Consider the following 26,033-nt stretch of genomic DNA (forward strand, 5'->3'; position numbering starts at 1 on the left):
TCGTGATGTAGGAGTAAAGACGCTCGAATCACGCACGAAAGGTTCTGGGTTCGATACCCGGTAGCAACGCAAGAATAAAATGTGATTTTCTTTAAGCCTGGGTATTTTGCGCTGTAATTCACCATTGCGATTGGGCCTCCTGGCCTGCTGTGATCAAAAAATACTTTATTAAAATGTTAATATCTTAACTTTAAATAATTTTGCCTCTGAGACGCAATATAAATAATACATAACATTTTTTTTTGGAAAATTCCATCTTCCATTTTCAAAAATATTATTAAATATTAATATTGTTAAAATTTCACAAGTCTTAAATTGGACAGCTTTTTGTCCTGTAAAATGTCAAAACTCGTGCTTTTACTTATTTTCAAATTATCTTCAATATTTAATAATCAAATTGTAAATTGTTAGAATATTCCTAAGAATTCCTACATCAATACATTTTGTAGTAGCAAGACGTTTATTAATTTAGCCTCCATATGTGAATTTATTTACTACCACATTATTTTATACTTACATTTAGAAAATACGAAAACTTTTTCTGTCAATTTAGAAAATAATTAAAATGGGGGATATATTTCTCGCCGTCCATACGCTTTGCAGTTGCAACACAGACAGTAATCTAGGTTGTAATTTGTTGTCCTATTCTGACATAGTTGAAAGGGAGTAACTAGAGTTCCAACCGTGGGCTTTGTAGCTGCAAGATGTGTCGGGATATTTATTGTACAGCGCCCGTCAAGTAATTTTGAAACAATTTCTAAGGTAAAAATTAAAAGAAAATATTTTTAGTATTCTTTCTACTAAAGAACTAAAAATAAGTCACTACAGAAACGCTTTACTTTTTGTATATCATATAAAATGCAAAAAAAGTCAGAGTAAATACGGAAAAAAAAAAATGTTTCGTGTCGGAAATCGAATCCGAAACATTATGCATAGTAACCAAACGCGTTCTCTTCTACACTACAAGACGGATAAACTTATTAGGGTTTTTAACACCACAAAAAATAAGTCAACAAGTCAAGTCATCGATGCGTTTTCGTAAAAATGGTAAAATAAGTTTTTTTTTTGCAACCCATTTAGTCCTTTTCGACGAAATCGTAACAATGATTAGTAAACCTTTTTGTTGCAACTGGCCTTTGCTAATACGAATACGCCCAGATTAAATATAATATGTTAGATCTACGCGCGGTATGGGGGGATACACGAGTAATTTAACTACTCGTGTGCTTTCACTATTGCCCGCTAGAGGGGAATAGTTAAGGTTACGTATATTTTTTACCTCTTGTGTTTATAGAATAAGATACTTATAATTATTGAGTTTTCGTTTAGAATATTGTCAAATATTATTTGTTTTTTTTCGTTCACATCTTTTATTTTTTAAAGTGATTAAGATTGAAAAATAAATGTTTCCGTTGGTGTGCCGACAGTCGCCGCACTGCGCAGTGGATCAGTTGGTTAGACGGCTAACTGTGTCGCGGGTTCAACTCCCGTCCGTTGCAAGAAAAAAATCCGTCCCATATTTTTTCTCGATGGTCTGGGTGCTGTGTATTTTTCATAACTCCCTTCCTTACACTATTTTTTCCACCTTATGACCAGCCTATGACACAGAGGCTTAGCGGGTTATTCCTTTAATAAAAGCTTAAATTTAGTGACTAGTTAACAACGAATAAAAATCAATTATCAGTACTCAGTGGTATAAAGAGCAAAGAGTTTGTACTCCAACTGGAGCGTATCTTATTCATTTAATATTTGAGACATATTCAGATAGACAGAGAGAGTTTCAGATATATCCAATCCTGGAATTATGTTTAAAATAACAAAGTGAAAAAATGCCCCCTTAAATGGATATTTCATACTAATACATAAACGTATGGTTTTGGAGCAATATTTATAATTGTCAAACAAATAAACGATCCGGACTTTTCTTCGTAGAAGTAGGCAGAGAAGATAGAACGGCATATCATTCTGTCTTGCATGCAGCAATCTACGTGCACAGCGCGGGTTCGAACTGCATAACTCGAGTTAGGCTCAATTTTATTACTTCTGTCTGAGTTGAAAACCGTAGTTAGTAGCAAATTTTAAAGTTTGAATACAGGGGAGTATGAAGATTTCACTTTACTTAAAAAAACTAGGTTTTTAGAATGTTTTTAATCAGTTAAAAATATATATTTTTTTTAAATATAGAAATTTGCACTTACTTTAGTTTTAAACTCACAGTGCGATATATTGTTTATCAAACATGACTTCAACGTACTCAATAGTTTTTTCGACTTCAAAAATATTTCATTGTTAAATATTTCTCGGAAATGAAATATTTCCTGTCTATCGATAAGGCCAAATATTTGAATTCGCGGTCATTTTTATAATGTCGTAAATAATTGTTTTGGAAAATAGGAAACAAATTTTGGTATAATTAGGTTTAAACTCCGGACCAGGTTTTATGCTACAATAAGCATAGCGCCAAGTTCAAATATTGCCGTAAATCAGGCGCTTCTCTAAAACGATCAAGTGATCATTTGTCGTTGGTTAACAATACTATTAAATGTGTATGAAAGAGGTTTATCAATTTAATTGTTTCCATAGCTGATATGTATATTCTATTATAAACTCTAGTGCGTATGATGTCACGTGAGTCTTTATAGAAAAGCCTTGATATTATATATCTCTTTAAAAAAAAAATAGTCGTATTTTGAAATAATACCCGTATTTCAGAATATCTATACGACGTTACAGCACTGTTCGCAGTGGTATTCTTTACCACAGTCATATATGAGTTAAGTCATGTATTCGGTTCATAGAAATCCCTCGAGAGTTAAATTAAATGTTTTTAATTAAGCGTTTGTCCATAAAGACTTATACATTGTTATTTCAAACAATATTAGCGAAAAACTGCATTAAAAATAGGTTCCAACTTATACAAAGAAATACAACCAAATATTTCAAGTGAAATTATTTATAAAGAATCTTACGTGCATACGTAATAAATATATTTTGGCCCTTATAGTTTTCGAAAAATTCAACAGATGGCCGTAAAAAACTAATTTGTTTGGTCACTCACAGCAAATCAATAATGTATTTATTTATTAAAATTTCAGGTACATAAATATGCCGTTTAGCGAGCTTATTGCTAAAAGTAATCTCTTCCAGCCACTAAAAAACAGACTGCCTATGTATTTATGTATATAATCGGCCTCATGGGGTAATCGTCAGCGCGTTTGTCTGCCATGCGAGAAGTCTCGCGTTCGATTCTATACATTGTTGATATGAAATATTTATTTAAAAGGGTGTTTTCGCACTAGAATATTTTATAGTCTCTGGACTGAAGCTTAAAATTGATCACATTACCTTCATGTAACAAAAATGATCAAGATACGCTGCGATTGGTGTACCAATGCGGTGCTCTAAGCACCATTAGGTGCGGAAAGGTAATGATGATTTATATATTATCATGTCCTTATACGCACTCTGTTGGGCATAGGACACTGCATTGGAAGCGTATATTGATCACCTGTTACACGAATGTAAGATGATCAGTCTTACGCTTCCGATGCCAGTCCAGAAATAATGAAATATAACAGCATAACACCACCTTTTTGATCAGTATTACATGTCCACCTTCCGAGGAATTGGGTCCAGGACCTCAGGTATAGTAGGCAAATACAGCAACCACTACACAGCGGACTTACCTCCACTAGATTTCCCTTTACAGGATTTTTATCTGAGAGTAGCCATCGAGTCAAAAAAGCTTGTAGGGTTTCCAAAAAATTTAAAAAATGTTATAAATGTTTTAATATGGTAAATGTCAAGCAGTGTGAAAAGAGATAATTTAAACCGTCCCGTAGCTGGTTTTGCGCTGTGTAAATAAATCAATATTTTTATTCCCCTCTCATGAACACTTAGTAATAATAAGGAACTTCAGCCCTACGGGAAATTGGATAGAAAAATGTTTTCTTGCGCGCGGTAAAAATTAGAGCATTAAATTGAAGGGCAAAGTTTCTTGAAAATGTACAAAAAAAATATATTTTAATAAAAACGCACTACTCTGAACGACATCACTGGTTCATATGAACCAAACAAGGATGTGAGAGCTGTGAAGGATATCCGGTTTGCTTAGCGTAAACGAACCAATCGGGAGAACTGACAGAGAAGAACCTCTGACGTCACACGCGGAGTTATTTCAGATATACAAAACTGTAAAAAATCATAGCGCTGATAATACGATATATAAAAATAATATTTTTTTTGTTTTGTTGAATAGTCTATTAACGGAAAAAAATAAATTAACTTCCAACGACCAAAAAATTTTTTCGTCAAAGTAGTGTTAGGGTGTTTTAATGTGAATAACATATTCCACATTCTCAGGCCCGTATTCCGAGACAACACTTAAGGTGAAGAAAGTTCATTTTCTGCATATGATTAAAGCTCTAAAGATTAGAATGTATATTCTTCACCTTGAGTTTCGTGTCTGAATTGGCGTTAGACTTTCTCGTGTCTTAAATATTCTTCTGATATTTTATTAACGTGAATAATTTATAGTCATATTGTAGCATTTTTTGTTGTTTTTAGTATGTTTTAGTTTTTTATTTATTTTATTGGGTAAACAAAGAGTATGTACAAAAAAGGTTCAGAATTTATTTGTATATTAGTGTAGTATTCCCGTACATACACTAAAATAAATATTTATACTGAATTCAAATAATGTGAAATGTAACAATTGTTAAAGATAAAAAATGTAATATATGTATTTGATAATGGTATTAATGAAATATTTGTTTCTAAATATTTATATGACTTTTGACTTAAATTTACATTCATTGTCATGAAAAATATCGGCATTGGTAAATCTCTAGTTATATTGCTCGCATATTCTAGGTATTGTAGATGGTTTTAACTTATTCGTTAACGCGCTGTCTGTGTAAAACAGAAAATTTTGTCTTGTCCGTCTAGATGGCACACGGAACGAAAGTCTTTCAAGTAGATTAGGGAAATCAGTTTTATTGTTTTATTGATTTAACATATTACAACATACACGAAGAACATTTTACAGAAAGGAATATAGAAGTAGGTATCCACAGGGCTCATGAGCTGTAAGTGGCTAGTTTAAATGACCACTTTACACACTATGTAATATTCACAATTTCGCCTATTTGAACATCTATATTCTTTCATTCTCTTACGATCTGTTGACGTTTGTCCAGCTGTTGACAAATCATAAGCCCTGTGAATGCCTAGACTTCTATATTTCCGTAATTATTATTACTATTATAAATATTTAGTATTAAAATATTTTCTATATTCTGTTGTAATATGTTGAATTAACAGCTCCCTAGGGGGTCGAATCTAGTTCTTGTCTACAAAAATTTGGACAAACTCAAACCACGGTTTTTTATTAATTTGTACAAAAATAACTGGTCTAATATTATTATTCGATTTTGAAGAGAGTTTATTCTGTGGTAGTGCATACTTTCAAGCATAGTAAGAGAAGTTAAGGTTTAAATGGTAGTCGACCTGTTTAAATATTTTTGTTGGACCCTTTCTAGTAAATTAATAATAACATTATAGTAAGGTGACCAAATATGAGTACAGTATTCTAGCTGGGGACGAAGAAAATATTTATAAATAATTTAATATGTGTCTGCATGTTTAAATGATTTCGATACCCGCATGATAAGTCTGACTATTTTTATAATTCGCATTTCTCATATCAATCGGCTTGCATTATTTCACAATATTGCACCACGCATCATACTAAAATATCACATTGCAACAAATTTAAATAGATAAAGTTAAATTTGGTTATATTTTAGTGATATACATAGACGCTCGCTTACTCGTATATTTGCTTTCACTCATAAATATATTATTAATAAATAATCCGATAATTCATATAGTTTATAAAATCCTTTTGAATGCGCTACTTGCTATTTATTTTTGTTTGTTATATAAATTAGGTAATATAAACATTTAAATTCTTAGGTATTTCTCGACAAAATCAATTATGTTTCAGATGTTTATTTTTTTCTGTTTCAAAAGCGGCAAATGTATCCAATAATCTAATTGACGTTGTTTCTTAAAATTCTAGTCTCACATCAAGCTATCCAATTTCACAATAAGATTTCAATATTAAAACGCTAACACCATATGCTTTGCATTCTGTGCTGATCAATAAAAGACGTAAATAATGTTGTGATAATTTTTATGTTGTATTTTTTCCTGTGCTAATGTGCTTTTATTTATTTTATTTCAGATATATCTTCAGAGAGAAAGAGAGAGAAAACAGGCTGTCCTTCACTATTTCACCCAACTAGAAAAATAAAGACGTCATCATTGGGTAAGCCTATATTTTATTTAAGATTTTGTGTCGGTATATTTGGTAGCAAACTAAATTGTTTGATTCAAAACTTAAGAAAAAATATAAAGGCTTCCATTTTGACAAAATATGAACCGAAATACGTGTCCCTTTATTTATTATAATTTAAAATATGATTAATATTTAATTTTTCTTCTATCACAATATTTATTGATAGTGATTTGTACCCGCATATTAATTAATATTATTATTTATGAGCCAAATACACATAAGTAAATAAATGAATAGTTACCCTATTTCAATGCTGAATATATATTTATGTATCTAAATATTTTATTAAATAAAGTAATAAACTTATTGGATAGGTCTCCCTGACTGCACTGCTTGAATGCCTTTATAGATTTCACATTCCTTATACCTAGACATTGTAAATGTGCATTAAATGGCAATTTGTAATATAGTTAGAGTAGTTAAGCAATAACGGTAACAACAAAAAAATAACACATTATTATTTACAAAACAAATACGACCGTTAAAACAATAATTATAATATTTTTAGAATGGTCATATAGGAACATTTCCTTTCTGAACGTGATCTCTTATATCATGTCGATGGATCTTTACACAAGTTTTTTCAATAACGGTTTCAATATTATCAAAACGTTTATAACTCGAGACAAGTGAAAAAGAAATTTATAATTTTACTTAGAGATAAAATTAACATTGGTAACATAACTTCATCAAAAAAGGTCACAAAATAGCATCTATTTAATAAAACTGTATACAGGTGAAGCTTTAAAATATCCACTTTTCATATTACTGTTTATATTATATATACTGGTATGTGTTAATGTGCGACTATATAAAATAATATGTTTCAATATGTAAGATAATAATTTTAACCCTTAAATGCAACGTTTTTAAAATTGTTTTACAAAAAAAGTTTTATAGTGTATTTTCATGTGTAGTTTTGGGTGAAAAAAATACTAAAATCCTTATGTCATAAAAAGTACAATATTCAAAAAAATTAATACTTTGATATAAATTTACATCATAATTCACAATAGTTTCATTGAATATTATATGCTTAACATAGAGTAAATACAAATGTTTGAATACTAACGATTTTTTTTCCACATTTCGATTTTCATCGCTTTTGAAAAGATTTTAAATAACTTAGAAATTTGAATGTAAAACTTTGCAACACTCCAGAAATTACAAACTCGCGCGGTCAAAATTTAAACTGTCATAAATTATAGACAAAACGTGGATTTTATTTTTCTTTTCTCTTAAATCCACAGATGAACCCTACATTATTACCAAACTTAAAAAATACTCCATTATTTAAGATTTTAAATAATTATTCCAAAATATTTGATATGATGGAAATTTCCATGACAATGCATTTGCGGGTTAAACTGCCTTTTTAAAAATTATCGATTTCTATGATTGAACTACAACATGTTTTATAAACTCAATAAAAACCAGGTAGGTATATGAGCAGTGGAATAAAAAAAACATTGATTTATCGAATTACTATCTATAACAAATAATCGTAACAATGTGGCACTAAACTGAACTTTAGGTAAAAAAAAGTTAATCTTTTTTTTTTAGAAGAGCTACGAATGTTCGCATTTTCTACTTTAAAATATACAAGTATCACAACTGTAAGATAAATCTCAGCTTGAACTTTGTATTATACACATGGAACATGTCCCTTAATACAAGCTGACTATTGAAATTCCTTTCAAGTGTAGTGTCCCACAAGCTTTTAAGATGACTTTCGCGAGTTTTCTTAACTTCCAAGTGAAGTTTGTAGATGCTTCTTAACACTCAAGTGGCAGCTTTCTCAATTCCAAGTTAGCCGATTAACAGTGTAACGACTTGCGCAATTAGTAATAGTCAAACTATTCGACAGGCTTGAAAGGCACCCCCGTCGCATTGTTGCAAGCTACCCCTATTGTGCTTGGCATTCTGTGGCAGTCAACTCCCTATTGAGAAGATGGCTAAAGATTGCTCGAGTTTAGAAAGGAAGCCTAACTATTTGCCAGTGCAAAGAATTTTTGATCAACAATATTTTGGAATGTCCAAATCTTAGTTGACAAATACAGGATTTTTAATCCTCTAAGCATTTTTTAAATAAAAAAACAGATTTCTGAACAGAAACGAAGGAATTTTTAAGGAGGAGAATACAAAGAATTACAAAGCTGTCGAACGTTGGCATGTTATTATAGCAAATGTACATTTGATATAATTAATTATATTTACCAAGCAGATTTCTGTTGATTCAGTATATTCTTATATTTAAATAATTATAGAAACTAATCTTTCTATAGCAAATGAAAGACAAACAATCACGTCGTTTCCCCGTAGAAGTGGGAAGCGAGGATAAAACTCCGTACTGCTTATTAAGTCTAAAGCACTCGTGTAGTATTATGGATCTAGTTTACACACACAACTGTATTCTTGATCCACCCGGACACAAAGAAAGAACAAAAAACACATTTCGTACGTCAAATTGTTCTCTATCTCTGTTTTCTGCCAACGTAAAAAAATGTGTTATGGAACTAAAATATATTTAATTTTTGCGAAAATAAGTGCTTTGATAAGCCCAGAAATGGTCACTTGGCGTAGCCTCTCAATGCCCTTTTAGATAATAAAATGACGTGGGAGTTGTTAGTTCTTTTATCACAACATACACTTGCAGTGAGCGGATATTACGATTTCTGATTCTGTAGGAAAATAAATATATCTCAAAAACAACAGTCAACTCTACTTGAGTCACGATAAGATTAAAATTGTAAAAAATGGCTGTGAAAAAATCTTTTATGTGTAACAAATTCGACTTGGGTATCTAAAATTATATTCAATATATAATTTAACAAATGAGTCGTTTATTTTCAAACCCCTATGTAATGAATTTTATACAAAATTCAGAAATTAAACAATCATAAATATGATGAAATATTGATCTCAAAGGTGTAAGATTTATGTAACCAAATATCCAGGTATTTGAAGTATGAATGCAGTATCTTATGCATCTCTGAGTGCGGATAGGGTATTGTAGAATGATGATGATTTTTTTTAAAGGTGGTTCGAATGAAAAAAATATTTTTGATTATTAATTGAATCGACATTCACTTCGTCATACTTTATTCTAAATTATTGAACAAATAAAACTTGTTTGCCTTTTTTAATATAAAAAAGTGCTACACGATTTTATTCTTTTACAAGAACATTATTATAGTTTCGGGAGAGCACTCCTTTCATCGACCGGTGATATGAAACCGGGTGATAAAAAATATTTTTATCTTGACTTAAATTTAGGAAACACGAACTTGATAAGTTTATGTTTATTTGACAAGTTTTTTTTTTTCTTGGGTGTTCCAGGAACACCCCAGCTAAAATGCTATAAATACGAGTTTTAAAAATAAAAATGTGTTTATGATTGTCATGGTAGTGTTTATAAAACTGTTTCATAATATTTCATGTTTTGTCATTTTATTTTAAAATACTGTAGCTAGAGGATGCTATAACACATCGCGCTGCTCTCTCTTTGACACGTTGAATAGCACTGATATAAAATTTCGATCGTGTTAGTGGGGTGGTACAGCGGAGGAGTAGTAGGCAAGCTGGTCTAATAAAAAAGTGTTTTAGTAAATATATTTTTATTTCAATAACTCTAACCTAAAAATACAAAAGTAATATTGCACACATAAAGTTTGCAATGTTTTTTTTTCGGTTGAAAAACAACTGTTTAAAATTGACGATAACGAGTAAAACTTTGAGTTACTCTAACCGTTCCTTTGTTATTTTTAATCGTTTCCGAGCGTTAAGGAAAAATGTTTGATAAACGTTTTATCTCAATAACCACATACGGATGCAGTTATGCTTAAGATAAACACAATTAAATAAGATTGTAGTATTTATGTTGTAAATGATAATTAATCAAAATCACAGTAATTAATATGGAAGCATACGTACAAGGTGTCCAGAAAGGGTCTAAATTTAAATGAGTAAAAAGTCTTTAGCAAAATATTTAAAATATGTTATTAGACGGGAAGGTCCGATGTCTTGCAGGGCACCCGCTGGCACAGCGCGACTTTAAACTGTGCAACTCGGTTATAAGCTTAGACTATACCCTGTCTGCGTAATCTATAAGTGCGTATATAGCATATACGTATATATCATATACGTATAAAGCATGAGTCGAGGTCCTGTAAAATGTTTGTCTTAATAATATATAACGATCGTCGGAAAATCAAGATAGACTTTGTTAAGGCGATTGATTTCCTTTTTCAGGATTTTTACCTATGAGTTGCCATTGAGTCGAAAACACTCGTCTAATGTTTTAGTTCTATTACAAACTCATCATCATCATTCCCTTTCCGCACCTAATGGTGCATAAGGCACTGCACTGGTAACCAATCGCAGCGCATCTTTATTATTTTTGTTGCATAAAGGTAAGATAAACAGTTTTACGATTCAGGTACCAGTCCAGGGACTATGAAATATTCTAGTGTGAAAACATCATTTTCAATAAATATTTCATATCAACCATGTCGGGAATCGAACCCTAGACCTCTTGCATGGTAGGCAAACGCGCTGACCATTACACCACGAGGCCGACAAAATTATTACATTTACAAACTATTACATACTCAGAACTGTATTATTAATCTGTTTGTACATCTGCTCTGACGTTATATGGCCAAAGTGATAAAAACTACCTGTATTAAAAAATATCCAGAGTATCAAGATTCTTTTGTAAAATTCTCCACATATATGCATATTTATAATTCTTAAATAAAATAACTAAAGTGTGTTGGCACATTTATTGATTTAAAAAAAGCCTTTGATTGAGAATCCACACAATAAACTTATATCAAAATTAAAGAGCGTGGAGTGGATGGCAATGCCATTAAATGGTTAATAAGTTATTTATTCTAATGACCTCAAATACTAAAAATAAATTGTACATTTAGCCAAATGGAGATTACAGATTTTGGAATACCTCGGGGTACTGTGATAGGCCCGATTCTGTTTATTCTTTATGTCAATGACATATTCCATTAAAATTTAAATAAGAAAATAATATCGTATGACGATGTTACGGTTGTTACAATTGAGGGAACTAACTGGAATTAGTAGCTAATGACGTTATGAATAAATTGAAATTTTGGTTCGACAAAAATATTTTATTTTTAAGTACGGAAAACACAAAAATTATGCCATTTTTTTATTAACAAAACAAGTTAAGATTCAGTTTTAAAAATAATTGAATGAACTAAAAACTTTTAAAACTAATATATCAGTAAATAAATTTAAATAATTTTTTTGAACCTGTGTAAAAACAGTTTTCTATTTTGATAAGTATTGCTGTGTTATTATTGTTTTCATATTTTCTTTTTATTTCGAATATTTTTTTTTCCTAATGTATATTCGAAATAATATAACTTCAAATGACTTTATTAATAAAATAGTATAAGTCACTCTTCAAGCACAAGAGCTACTCTCTTTTTTATAAACTAACAGCTTTAACATTAAAATAATTGTAAATAGTAGATTGTATAGTAACAAAAAAACATGTGTCAATTATGTAATTATATTATTTATAGTAATATAAAAAAAATTAACATTATGTTTTATCAGCGCCATTATTTTTGTACATTTTTTGTATGACATCTGCTCGTACGTTATATAGCCAAAAAGTGATAAAAACTAAATGCATTAAAAAATATGTAGAGAAATAATAATTTAATACTATATTTTATCAGCGCCATTATTTTTGTACATTTTTTGTATGACATCTGCTCTTACGTTAGTTGGCCAAAAAAGGTGATAAAAACTAAATGCATTAAACAATATGTAGAGAAATAAGAATTTAATACTATGTTTTATCAGCGCCATTATTTTTGTACATTTTTTGTATGACAGTAAATTTAACGCCACGAGCTAAAGAAGTTGCAACGGTAATGACTCGTGTTGGAAACGTCATTAATACAGATTTACAAGCAGAAAGTTTGTGTCTTTATGCTTTTAACACTTTATGCTTTATATAAACGTGAGATAAAGGGGAGGCAGTGCATTCCGCCTGCAGTACTAACGCTCGATCTCTTTCATATTGAGTGTATCTTTGAACGGAAGACAAATTGCGATAAACGACACCTTTTCGGAAGCAAAACGTTCAGAGGCGTAGCCACACATACATAAGAAACAAAAAAAAGAAATGTTATTGTGATATTTAAAACCACAATTAAGAGATAAACAGTGACCGATTTTATCGCTTTTATGGCATCGCCGTCAAGACTATATTTGTTTTTTTTTTGTTTTTAATAAATCTATTTATTTAAAATTGAAACAGAATTAGGATTCAGAATCAGGTATCATTTATTCTAGATTTAGCATACCTACGCTTAAGTTATGCATATGTGGGATTCTTTTGCTTTAATAAAAAATGAACATGTAAAAAATAAAAATAAAATCGTTTATGTAGAGCCCATATGCACGGCAGTCAAAATTTAAAATAAGCTTCCCAAAAAAATTGAAGAAATAAATTGTATTAAAACATTTTCAAGAGTGATAAAAGTGTTTCTAATAAATAAATGTTTTTGTAGTAAAAAATAATATTTCGAGGATGCAATTTAGTAAATTAAAATCCATTAAATGTAAATTACGCAAATTATAAACATCAAAACAAAGTTTTCTTAGCTTTTTATTTATTTACATACGTTATTTTTAAAATTTTTATATTGTTACTTTTACTCTTTTGATTTTTGTATTTATTATTTGTTTTTAGTCGGGCTGTAAAAAAGTTCTACTGACAATAAGTCCAACATTTAACCGTGTATACTTTTGTTTTATTTATGAAAACATTTTTTTTCGCATTTATTGTTTTTTTTTTTTGCATTTTAATATTTCTCGTCTATCCTGTCAGGAATTAATATTCGAACCTCAATACAGTACAAGGCGGATCAGTCTTTGCTCTTTTTCTTTTTTCAGAATGTTTGGCTGAGAGTAGTTATCGAGTCAAAAATTGTAAATTTTTAAATATGTTTTTTAGTGAATATAAAAAATCTCTACCACTGAGTTTGGTGCATGCACTTTGACTTCCCTCACAAGGCGGGGAGTTGTATTTCATCCCTTAAACAATATGGGTGAAGCATTTCCGCTCATTGGAAAGGAGGTTTCGTGTACCTTGATTCTTTTAACTTTTCTCTTTCTAAACGATCTACGCCTACATTGGAGGCTCAGAAGGCTGTAGATGCGATTAAAAGTGAATCAAAACCTCCCCGGGAGGGATGTTGTTTGACTGAAATAAGAACAGAAAGGAAATGTTTCCAGCTATGCCATGGCTTCACCTTTTGAATTTTTTTCCCTGAAATATTCAAATTAATTTCTTGTATTAACGAAAAACAGGTGTTACTGAAATTCACACATTTAAAGAAAGAAGCTTTTAATTATCATTATTTTAAGCTTTTATTTAAATTTTCATTAAAATTTTTCCCCTTCAAATACTCAGTGGTATAAAGGGTACGGCATTAGCACTCCAATTGCAGCCTCGTCTATAAGTCTTACTTTTGGCAACCAGGATTTTTTAAAAGTTTAGTAACTATGCAAAATAAATCAACAAAAATTCAGTCGGTCAATTCGTGGTGTTATAATCAATGAACATGTCAACAATGTTTTGAATATGTTCACATGTTTGTATGGAAGTTGGATGACCTCCCCAGGGAGCTATTTAGAATACCTATCTACAAACATTTGCACATACTCAAAACATTATTGATTTGACTAACTGGTATAAACGAAGTTCAACAATTGAAAAAAATGTTTTCAGGCGTTGCCTAGTAGGCGAAACGTTTCAGCCGGGTAAATCTCTTCCACATGATAAAAGTTTCAGCTCTTTTACTTCACAAAAATCAACAATAAACATGTTACAATTATAATTAATTCGGTATTCAAAACAAATGTTCAATAAGATTTATTCACTATTTTAAGCTGATTGAAATAAAGATGATTAGCTCCACCTTACGTGGGTATCTCGTGGAGCCTATATCCGGTCGGACACAATCAGGCACACGTGTAGTTCCGACTGCTGCCGCTAGGTGCCCACTTCCGGTCGGCCACAAGAGATCTGTCCATTTCCGGTGTTTTGTCGAAGTTCGTCTGTTCGGAACACGACCTCAGGTCAACAAACTGGGCATGGGAGGAATAGACATCTAAAAAGTACATCCGGTGTCATTTAACTCGAGCAGTTAGCATTTTCAGAAATAACTTTATTGTATGCTCGCCAAATAACTCACCGTTTCTTGATTGTTATCAAATACGCTGAAGGAAATTAAGCAAATTCATTTTGAATACATAATTCACATTTAATTTTACACTGCAAGTACAATAAACCTTTTTTAAAGTTGAACCTATGTACTCGAATACCTATGATTACATATAAAATTGCACAGATCTTTTTCAAATCGTTCTGAAAGCGTTCGTTCGAAAAAAAATAGGATTGAATGTACAAAAAGTTTTCTTATGTATTCAGCACCTATATTCTATTAATAGGTGAATCATATATCACACGTTTGATAAAATAGAGTCATAACTAAAAAAAAAGTCACGACTTCCAGGAGAGGAAAAAAAAACTCAATCAACATGTCTTAAAACCACGTATATTTCATTGAGTTCTTTTTTCACTCTCTAAAGTAATGGCGATGTGTCATATACGATTATATAAAGATTTATATTTAAAAAAATCCATAACTTTTTTTAAAAAATATCTATTATCACAATTAAAAAAGTTCAAATATGACTCTGTTTGAGAATAGCGGCATTCAAATAAGCGTTAGTTTAAGTGTGTCATACGGTCATTAAGCGGGTAAATTGTAAAACTAAAATTACTTTAAAAAATTGCCATATAATAATTTTAAAAAATGATTTTCTCTTTATGCTTAACTAAAAATATTTCTACATGTTTATTGTATATTATATACATATTATTAAAACACATTTTTTTCTATTTTATTGGATGTCCCATATTCACCACGTTAAACCCTGACATAAGAATTTTTAATATCTTGTGAACTGTTACATTGGCATAATGTTTTGTTTGCTTTAATTTTAATTACGTATCTTTATTTTCAACAGTTTTTTCATATATTTACATTTCTGTTTAATTTTTTTTTTGTTTAAATTTGTGTTAAAAGCATCATCTTATGAAAAAAACACACGTTACAAAAAAGGTTTTGCCTAAATACAAGAATTTCTTAGCTAGTCAGGACCTAATACAAAAAAAATCTGTGAATTGTAAAAACAGTGAAATAAATACATTAAAATTTCTGCTTATTTTACAATTTGATTTTGACGTATTTTTTGTTTATTTTAATGCACCTATTGTCAATCTTTTTTGTGTTTGTCATTAGGTACACTTATTTGAGTTATTTACATACCTATTGTATATTCCATATTCTTGTATGACAGAGCCATGGATCGATTTCTGTGTGGTGTAAGCGCCGTATCATTTGTCCAGCAAACAATAATTATCAAAGTGATTAGATAAAGTTGGAGGATAAAGTCCTTTATCACCTGTCACGAACGGCCTAATGCACAACCCTGAATAATTTATCAGCATGCATCACTTTCTGTGACTTATGAAATACTGTAAAAACGCGACTCGATAAAAAGTCCATAAAAACTCATGGAATTTTTATTGATATCCGGGCATGAGCAGTTAGTTTACAATTTTGTATTTGACAAAATATTCCTACTCAATTATTGTTGTTAACATCGTTCAACATTGGGGCTAAACACAGGTTGTATTTGTTTGTTATATGGATGTCACAAATCATAAAAAGCATAATCTAATCAAATTAGATCACGAGACTTCCTATTTCCAGTTTCTTTACCTGTCTTTATCCGTTAAAAATAAATATCATAAAATTTGTCTTTGCATGGTAATATTTTTATTATTTTAGTTGTTTTTACATTGTAATCAGTTCATTTGTGATAGTTTTGTGCATAATGCTGTATTTTGAAGTAAGATTGTGTTGGTTTTATTAATGACAACTAAATTTTACCCTTTGAATAAAAATGATTAAATTCGCGTTATCTACTCTACAGGCATGGGTCATCCTTGGTTTTGTCACTATAAGCCGCTGATGTAACATTTATACTATCTACCTCTAAGATAAAACAAAAAATATTGCTTTGCTATTTAACAAAAAAAATGGAAATGGAAAAACAAATAAAAAGGAAAAAAAAATAGAAAAATAGAAGATAGCATATTACGATACACATGTAATCATTTATGAATGAAGGAAGTATAAATGTTTCTTTATTTCGTATCATTTTCGTCTAAAAAAAATTGTAATCGTCTGCTTATTCCATAAATTTTGGCGGCCTCCGTGGTGTAGTGGTCAAGACGCTTGACTCACAGACGGAAGGTTCCGGGTTCGATTCCCGGTGAGAACACAAAAATTAAATGTGATTTTTCTCAAGCCTGGGTGTTCTGTGATGTAATTCACCGCTGTAATTGGGCCTCCTGGCCTGTTGTGGTGCAAAAATAAAAATAAAATAAATAAATAAATAAAATAAATTTGATTGTATTGAAGAATAAACCGATGTGTATGTTTTGTTTTTCACCGTTATAGTGCAATTAAGCATTTTTTACCACACACAACGGCATATTTATTTCAATTAAATTACACGTCATTGTTTTAATTAAGTACAACCGCGTCTCAGTACCAAATAAATGTAAATAAAACCAATAAAAAAAGAATTAAATACTTGATCGATTTTAGAATACTATTTTTATGATTTTTCCAAAGCATTTTCTTTTGTATTATCGACGCTTACTAGAATACGTGCATAGTATGAGACCTCACGTGCTGTAGTTTTATAGATAGAGATAAGAATCAAATTGGTTGAAACCTTCTATAGAATGCAGTAATATTCTAATGTGCCTATAATTACGTTTATGCCTATATATACTATCCACGCATATGCATATATCATAATGTATGTACCCACTCACCTAATGGAGAGATATTTTTGCGAGGTTATTCTAAAATCAATAAAGATATTTGTCCACATAAAAATGGAAAATGGAAAAAACAAATGATTAAATGAAATTAATTAAGATTTTAATATAAATATTTGCAATGTCGTAATATTCATCCGGCTTGTGGTCGAATAATTGTTACCGCGTTTTCCTATCATGCATGAGGTCTCTGGTTTGATTCCCAAATAATTGACACGAAATATAATTATCATATGTGTTTTCACACATGAATATAGTTTCAGGACTGGCACCTGAAATGTAGGACTAATCATCTAACTTTTATGTCACAAAAATTATTAAAACGCGCTACGATTTGTATACCGATGCAGTTTCCAATGCAATATTAGGTGCGGAAAGGGACGAATGAAAAAATATTTCAATATTTAGGCCATTAACAAACAAACTTCAAATTGTACGGGAAATTAGGAATGGTGGTAATGTCATTTTACGAATTTCAGGTTCAAGGTTTGAACCCCGTTTTACTACAACTTGATCCCCATTTTCTATCTTTAAGTTATTTACGAGTTTAAAATTATTTTTTCACACCACCAACATTAATAACCGTGTTTCAATTTTTGTTTTATTCAATGGAGGGAAAATTAAATACATTAATATACCATAGTTATAATGAACAAAAGATGTAGAAATAGAAAAATCATGTAGTCTTAGGACATATATATACTTTATTTTTATATAATAATGATTATGAAATTCCTACATTTGATTAACTATGCATTTGTAATTATTTTTTTTGTTTAAAAAACTACTTTTATTTTAAAATATAAAAAATCTCCATCTTAAACCCGGCTGAGCCATGTTAGATGGAGACTATCCTAACCAGAGGACGCTCCGTATTCATTTTCTAATTTACTAGTTTTATTTAGATTCCCTGGTATTAAATATTTATACTTATTAATGCAATTAATTTATAAAATTAAACAAATAAATGCATAAAACAATCAAATTTCTAACAGTGAAGTGTCAAATTAATAATTTTTTTGACTTTTTTATTCAAATAAAAAATTTAATAAAATTTAACCAGCAACGCCATTAATATGAAACCAGAAATAAAAAAAACATGGTCACCAATGAGGAGCAAAATAAAGCCGATATAATAATTGTACAAAGGTTTAAAGTTATTGTACAATGAGTTATCAAAAAATAAAAAATACAAATAAAAAATCAATAAAGAAATACGTTTTTTAAAAATTAATATTGATAGTGAATATCACTTGAATGAAATTAATAAATACATTTAAGTTTATTTAAAATTTATGTTTGCAGCACTAATTTTGTAGTTATTGATTATAACAAAATAAATATAAAACAACGTAGTTTTTAACCACTTAATTTTGTTTTCTACCGACCGGTTTCATAGCTACACAATCAAGGTATAATTTACTGATGAATCTTATTCTATTTTATTTTAACAGTGATTACTAAATATTAATCACGTCCACTCTGCCAGGAAACGAGCCCGGAGCTCAAGAATGGTACGCAAAGATGCCAACCATAACACCACGAGGCGGAATTGTCTCCTCTCGATTACCTGTTTTAAGATTTCTACCTGAGAGTAGCCAACTAGTCAAAAGTACTCTTCCAGAGTTCTAGGTCTTTTTAACAACAAGGACTGTAATTTGTATCAGTCTGGAAATAGAAACATCGTAAGAAGATCTACGCATATTTCAGATTTAAAAAATCCATTTTTAATTGTAATGAAATATTTATAAAGCCATTGATATCGAATTTGTTTTTTTTTCGTTCTTAAACAAAGTTTCCGCTCGCTAAATTCACAGAAAAAAGAACAATCCAAATTAACCATGGCAACATTCCTTCACGCTAGATTCTTTTTAAAAAGCCAATTTCCAGCTCTGTGATTGGCTGGCCCTCTCCCGTACCTCCCACTTCGAGGAGTGTCCAATACACTTCCGACGTTGTTGTCACGACATCGGAACAATACGAACAAAGCCTTTTATGGAATAATTTTTATGTTTCTTATCGACGTATCTACCAGTAATAGCATAATTAGCGTTGGCTGAATTCAAAATGATTTTTCAGTTAGCAATAGCAACCTTCTAAATTTCATGTGTTTAATAATTACTTTCAGAAATGAATTAATTAGATACATCAATGAGAAAATTTATTATTTATAATACATCTCAGAAATTACAAATAATACACTGTTCAGAGGTGCATATGGCAATGCATCGGTACTCATACTGCACATTGTTATAATCATTTTTACTATGGATAGTAATGTAATCAGTTTTACGCTTCGGGTACCAGTCAAGTCAGGTACCAATCAAGTCAGGTTTCAGGTTCAGGTATCAGTAGATTACTTTAAAACCAATGTTTTTTAACCGCCCCACCACGGATCGAACCTGGGATCTTAAGCACGGTAAATGAAAATGCCTACTACTACATTAAGGGCCAATTGTATAAAATAAGTTAAGTTAAATAAAGTCTAAAGTTAAATAATTGATGCGTTTAAGTCAAAATGGGCAAAAGAGATCGAGCGAAAATTTTAAATAAAACAACGTATTTTGCACATTTTGATAAAAAACGCAACAATTATTCAACTGAAAACTTTATTTAGCTTAACTTTTTTTAATGCAACTGTTTCTAAAAGATAAACCCATTTTCACTGGTTTGACTTTTTTTTGGATTTACACACTGAATTGTAATCTTCAACCGCCCGGACTCGTTTAAATAATATCTTGAATATCTAGTTATAACATGACATACGACATTTTATTTAAATAGACAATTATTTTATTTTGATAAGGGTGTATGGAAATCTAGGCATGTACAAGGCTTTTAATCTAATTTAAGTTATTGGCTAATTTGGGTGGCCACATTTTACAACGAAAAATTATAAGTTTTATTGGAAATATCTACAAATATTTAATAAAATATATTTAGTGAAGTTGTGTCCGTTTTATTCCAAATGAAGATAACAAAAGGATACAACACAAAAAATACTACAAATTAGTCAATAATGAATTCTCCTACACTATTTTACAACAAATAAGTCAATAATTTACTGCATCTTCACAGTACACTGCGCAAATATCGCGTGCAGGTTTGGCAGCTTTATTCCCTCGATTAAACGCAAGCATAAGGTGTCGAAAATCCTCATCCTCATATTTGTTTCCTTGACATTTCATTTCGATGGATTGTAATCAAATAATATAATACATGTTACGTAAAAGCAAATACAATATCTTGTAAAACAGGAAATTTCGTTTCGAATGACGTATAATTATTACCATTTTGTTTTATTTATGGCGCGCATTTTCAAATTCGGAAAAAACGGACATATTATATGTTCAACGTAAAAATAATTCCCTTTTTATAAAGTATATCCGTTCTAGATTACAGTGATGATTTAAATATAAACTTCTTAATAAAATCACTTCAGAATGCGATCAATAAGTATATATTTGGTCTTTAAAAATTAGACGGCGGAGAGACAATCACACCCTCTCACTTAGTTTTGCTGTACTTCATAGTCCTGTATTTAAATCACATACACATTCGTGAAAAATAGAAAGCTTACCAGTTCGTGATTATAATTTTTTTCTTATTCTCACAACATCGTCTTAATTTCCATCCACAATTCTTTCTTCTTCTCAAACTCATGTTTTGTCCTTACGGCTCAACCCCCAAATCATCTTTATTCACTTACTTTGTTTAAATCTCGCCTAAAGAAACAATTTTCTCTTCCTTAATTTTTTCACCTTTCCTGCATCTCAATTCCATTTTTTTTATAAAAAAACTTGTATCGGTAAAAAAAATATATTTATACAGATATTGCTAGATCTTTTTTTGGATCTACGTAATATATTTTAATTTTTTTTGCCTAAAAATTTAACACCTTTAATTTTATTGGTGGTTAGAAAAAATCGCTATTTTTCAAAACACCGGTTAATGTAAAGATGTAAAATAAGTTAAATAATTAAAGGAAATAAATTTTACATACAAAAAAATCAAGGTTGTTGACTGATATATCTTCAATTCTTAAAATCTTAAAATTGGTGTAAGGAATCTGAATTTTTTCCCCAAAAAGAATGAAAAAAATTTGAAATCTAAAATTTTTAACAGAATGAGAAAAAAATCATAGAGGAAGATTCCTAAAATAATGATTACGGAATCACAATAGAATAAACAAGTTTCCGCAATTTAGCAAACCATATCAGATAGTATTTTATAAAAATTCTGATGCTAATTTAATGAATTCAAAATAGCAGCTTTATTCACAATATCTACACGACACTTTTATAGTGTATAATGTCACAACGGATTTTAAGTAATTATTGTCTATGGCGCAGTAGAAAGAAATTACGTTTAGTCATGATCAGAAAACCTTGAACATCACGATATACCTACATTATTTATTAAGTGTAGCGTGCAATTTGTGGAATATTATGTACACCATACATTTAGATACTAATCTTTATTTCTATACATCACAAAAAAAATAAAGTGAACTGTTAAACTTCATTCTACGAATTTGTGTAAAATATGGTATTTTTGTTCATGTCAATTTGCAATAATTTAATAAAATTTCTTATTAATAATATGTTAAGTTTGTTCAAATATTTATGGACATGGTTGGATTTTACGCTACTCAAAACAAAGTAAATCGAATGAATCGGTTGTGGTCCCTTTGTTAGTTTTGCGGACTCCCAAATCAGAGGTCCAAGGTTCGAATCCCACTTTACCACAACTTGTTTCCCATTGTCTAATAGTAACTTATTTACAACTCGTTGAAAATCGCCCGAAAATTAAAAAGTTTGGGAAAATCATAAGAACGCAAATATATCTTTAAAAACAACTTATTCTTCTTCTTCTCTTCGTCTGCAGCCTTCTGTCTTCCACTGCTGGATAAAGACCTCTTATATATCCTTTTATTTTTCTCGGTCGGTTGTTACATGCAGCCAATCTTTATCTCTCACAGCAGCTATGTCGTCGGACTATCTTTTTTGAGGTCTTCCGACGCCTCGTTTATTCTCCCAAAATCTCCATCTTAAAATTTTAGGGGTCTATCTTGTGGAGTCTTGTCTCGCAACATGTCCTGCCCATTTCCTTTTCAGTTCTGCCACGCGATCCATGATATCCATTATTCTGGTTCTGTTCCTAATTTTTTCATCTCTTATTTTGTCTGTTAGGCTAATGTGTAAATTTGAGCTTTTCTGCATTTTTTGTGAGGGCTATGCTCTCTAATGCATATGAAGTCACTGGCAGTATACATGATTTATATGTTTTCCTTTTGAGGTTCCATTCCAATCGGAATCTTTTTAAATTCAAGTGTGTTTGTAAGTTTTTCAAAAGCTGCCTTACTCATTTCTATTCGTCTTGTCAGTTCCGCCGTTTGATTTTCTTTGCCCAGTTTTATCTTTTGTCCAAAATATATTCATCCGTCATTTCGAGGTTTTAATTGTTAACAGTGATTATAAAAACCTAGTTGGAATAAATGTTATTCTTGTTAACTCCCTGGGGAGAAAATAAAGCAATCTTTATAAGCATTTAGACGTATTCAAAATATTATGTATTTAACTGGTATTAAAAGAAGTATTACGGTTGAAATGTGTTGTTAGGCGTTGCCTAGTAGGTGAAATAATTCAGCCAGATGAATCTCACTCAAGGTTTCAGCTCTTTTTTTTGCAAAATGATGTTTAAACATGGACAGAATGGTAAATTTTAAACGGTATGTAAGGTGGACACTTAGGTGTCTGACTCTGCATGTGTAAACCAATTGCAGCGAATATCCAGCGTAAACTGATCAACCGCACGCTTTAGTTTCATTCCAGAAACATAATACGCACTAAATTTAACGAATTATTATCTTATTATAAAATAACGAAATACACTTTAAATTTTGCCAGAATTTACCAATTTGATATATTTTAATAAATCTCTCTACTTCGAATTAAATTTAATTTGAAATCGCGGTCCATTAACCGGGTATTGGTAAATAAAGCTCCCCTTTATCTTGGGGGTCGTAGTAGGAGATTGTGGAGGGTAAAAATGTGCAGATGCGCAAGGAAAGAGACCCGTTAGTAGGAAGGGGGAGAGTTGCAAGAGGTTACCCCGTGTGCACTTTATGACAAAAGTTGGCCCTTACCAGTCCTTCAGTGGTGTAGGTTTATTTATTTTAATGATGAATCTTGTTGATGTTATATCATTATAAAGTGAATTTGTCTATCATATTAACTTTCATGTTTTTTTCTAGAAAAGTAACAAGAACAAGGATAAAATTAAAAAAACAAATGTCTCATATATTTTTTATTTCGTATCAAGTTTTTACCTGTTTTCATTATTTTTTAAATCTTTTTTATAATAATCTATATAATTATATATTTTTTTCTTACAAATAAATTTTTAAATATTATTTAATCTCTGTAGTGGAATAAGTAATAGAAAAACATATACCTTTGTTTTGCCCTTAATCAAAGATTTTGATAAGTTCATTTATATGCACATGTAAGCAGCACACATAACTATGTTCAATGGTGTCAGTGGTCTAGAGTCGTAAAGATAATATAAAAAAATGTTAAATCAAAATAATAAATAATTATATTTTTTTATATTGTAATATAGCAAGACAAGACTAGTTAATATAAACTTTAAGTCCCATGTTACGTCTTTAATAATGTGTAGTAAACAACCTTTTTCTTTCACTTTGTAAAAAATGTAGAATATGAAAATAAACACTTCAGACTTAATTGACACTTAAGTTCTCCGGAATAGGGTTTGCGTTTTTATAAATTTTAAACAGTTTATTATTTAAATATGAGATTAAGGAAAATAATACGCTCTAAAAGTATTAAAAAACAACGAGAAAACCAAACTGTTGAGTATTTAAGAAAAACGCAAAATTTATGGAATTAATGAATATGTAAAATATGTTTTATTTTACTATACCAACCTCTCTTACCGCATTTTTCAAAACTAAATATATTTTTTTTATATAACAAGCTTAAAAGTTTTGTAAATAAAAACAACTAAATACCCCTACGCCCCTGGAACACGCGCCGCGTGCCAGGTGCGCGCGTGCTCGTCACAACTCATATAGGTACAAGAACCGACCAAAACTCATTCGCGAACGCACCTTATAACGCACATAAGGGTCTAGTATTTTAATTTGAGCTTAAAACGCCACAAAAAAACACATAATTAGGTAGGTAATTAATTTATTTTTCATTACGAATTGCGATTGCAGCATCAGTTTCCGTGTTATTTTAATAAAAAAATATGCAATGATATGATCTAACGTTTTTATTAGTACAATGTTAATAATAGTATGACAATTATGTTCTGGTTAAATTTTACTTTATAATTAAAATTGTACAGGAGTATTAAAAAATTTTTTCATTGCCTAATAGTTTTTTTAATGTAACTGATGAAATGAAACGTTTATTTTTTTGAAATTTATTAAAATTTTATTATATAAATTTTCGTTTATTTTTCTTACATTTTTAATGACGTAATATATCACATTATTTAAAAAAACATAAAATCCGTTGTTGATAAGCATGAATTTTTTATAATTTTCTTTTTCGGATCCTCTTGCTGTCTCCTTCCAAACTCCTTACCAGTCCCGCATACATAGTCAAATGATATGTAAAATGAAAGTTTATTCATTAAAAAAATATGAACAATTTCTATCTGCCCACTAAAAAACAATGGAATTAAAAAATAAGTATATTTTTGGGTTTTTTTAGTACAATTAAAAATAATTTTTCACCAGTTTTATTTCAGGTTGGCGGATTATTCATACGGAGTAAACTATAATTGATAAACCGGACAATAGTTGCACACCTTTAGTGGCAGAGTGTGGTGGGCAAAGCTTTTTGACAGCTATCAACTTTAACTTTCTTTTGTTGAAACACAACTTATAATAAATAAGCATTTCTATTGTGTTTCAAATATGGCTTTCTGAGGGGCACGCGACAACATAAAAGATTTCTGCATTCGTACTTCTAAACATAATACTTAAGCGACGATAATTGTGCTTAGGAAGTAATTAATTACCGTAACTAATTTCACTGAAATCATTCAGTTATTTAAAACTTTCGGTTTCTTTCTGCTATATTTCTATGTTAGTATACACTTTAAAACACGAATAAATTTTGAAAACTTATAATTGAGGGTAATTGAAACTTGCAAACCCGGCAAAATTCAAAATCATAAATAAGACACATATGATTTGAAAATTATTCAGAATGCATTAGGAAAATATCACGTACTACGAAACCGATAAAAATACATAAAATGGATTGAGAATAATTATTTGTATTTTAAAAATCAATATGGATATTGTGGAGAAATGTTTTCATTTAAAACTTTTGTTTTAAAAATATGGCCTTAAAAAACGCAACATGTTTGGCATCGATAGTTGTGACGTCAAGATTTGTGACGATGTTCCATAATTTTTTTAACAGTTTGGAACGAAGTTGAATAACAACATGAATCGTGACGTATTAGTGGAGTGGCCAATGCACAGACCGTTTTTGCGGGAATTCAAAATTACCAATTAAAATTTTTAATCGGGTTGTGTCTCGTACTCATGGACCAAAAGTTCGTAGTTTGAATCCCACTCTACCCCAACTTGAATACCATTTTCTAAAAGTGAGTTATTTACAACTCGTTGAAAATGCCCCT

The 26,033-nt window shown here is 30.2% G+C and overlaps 1 protein-coding gene and 1 long non-coding RNA gene across 6 annotated transcripts in view; one reads left to right on the forward strand and one right to left on the reverse strand.

Moving 5' to 3' along the window:
• LOC148274294 (uncharacterized) overlaps positions 1 to 26,033 on the reverse strand; it is a 155,971-nt gene that overhangs the window by 53,870 nt on the left and 76,068 nt on the right. The window lies entirely within an intron of this gene.
• Positions 1 to 26,033, forward strand: part of LOC148274296 (homeobox protein prospero-like) — a 224,359-nt gene that overhangs the window by 10,490 nt on the left and 187,836 nt on the right. For all 4 annotated transcript variants that reach the window (XM_088237335.1, XM_088237337.1, XM_088237338.1 and 1 more), the window contains exon 2: positions 6,248 to 6,331. The gene's annotated coding sequence lies outside the window, so the exon portion shown is untranslated. The remainder of the gene's footprint in view (positions 1 to 6,247; positions 6,332 to 26,033) is intronic.

Source organism: Micrasema longulum, unplaced genomic scaffold, assembly GCF_059751315.1.
Source record: "Micrasema longulum isolate JH-2025_06_02 unplaced genomic scaffold, ASM5975131v1 h1tg001694l, whole genome shotgun sequence".
Classification (NCBI taxonomy): domain Eukaryota; kingdom Metazoa; phylum Arthropoda; class Insecta; order Trichoptera; family Brachycentridae; genus Micrasema; species Micrasema longulum.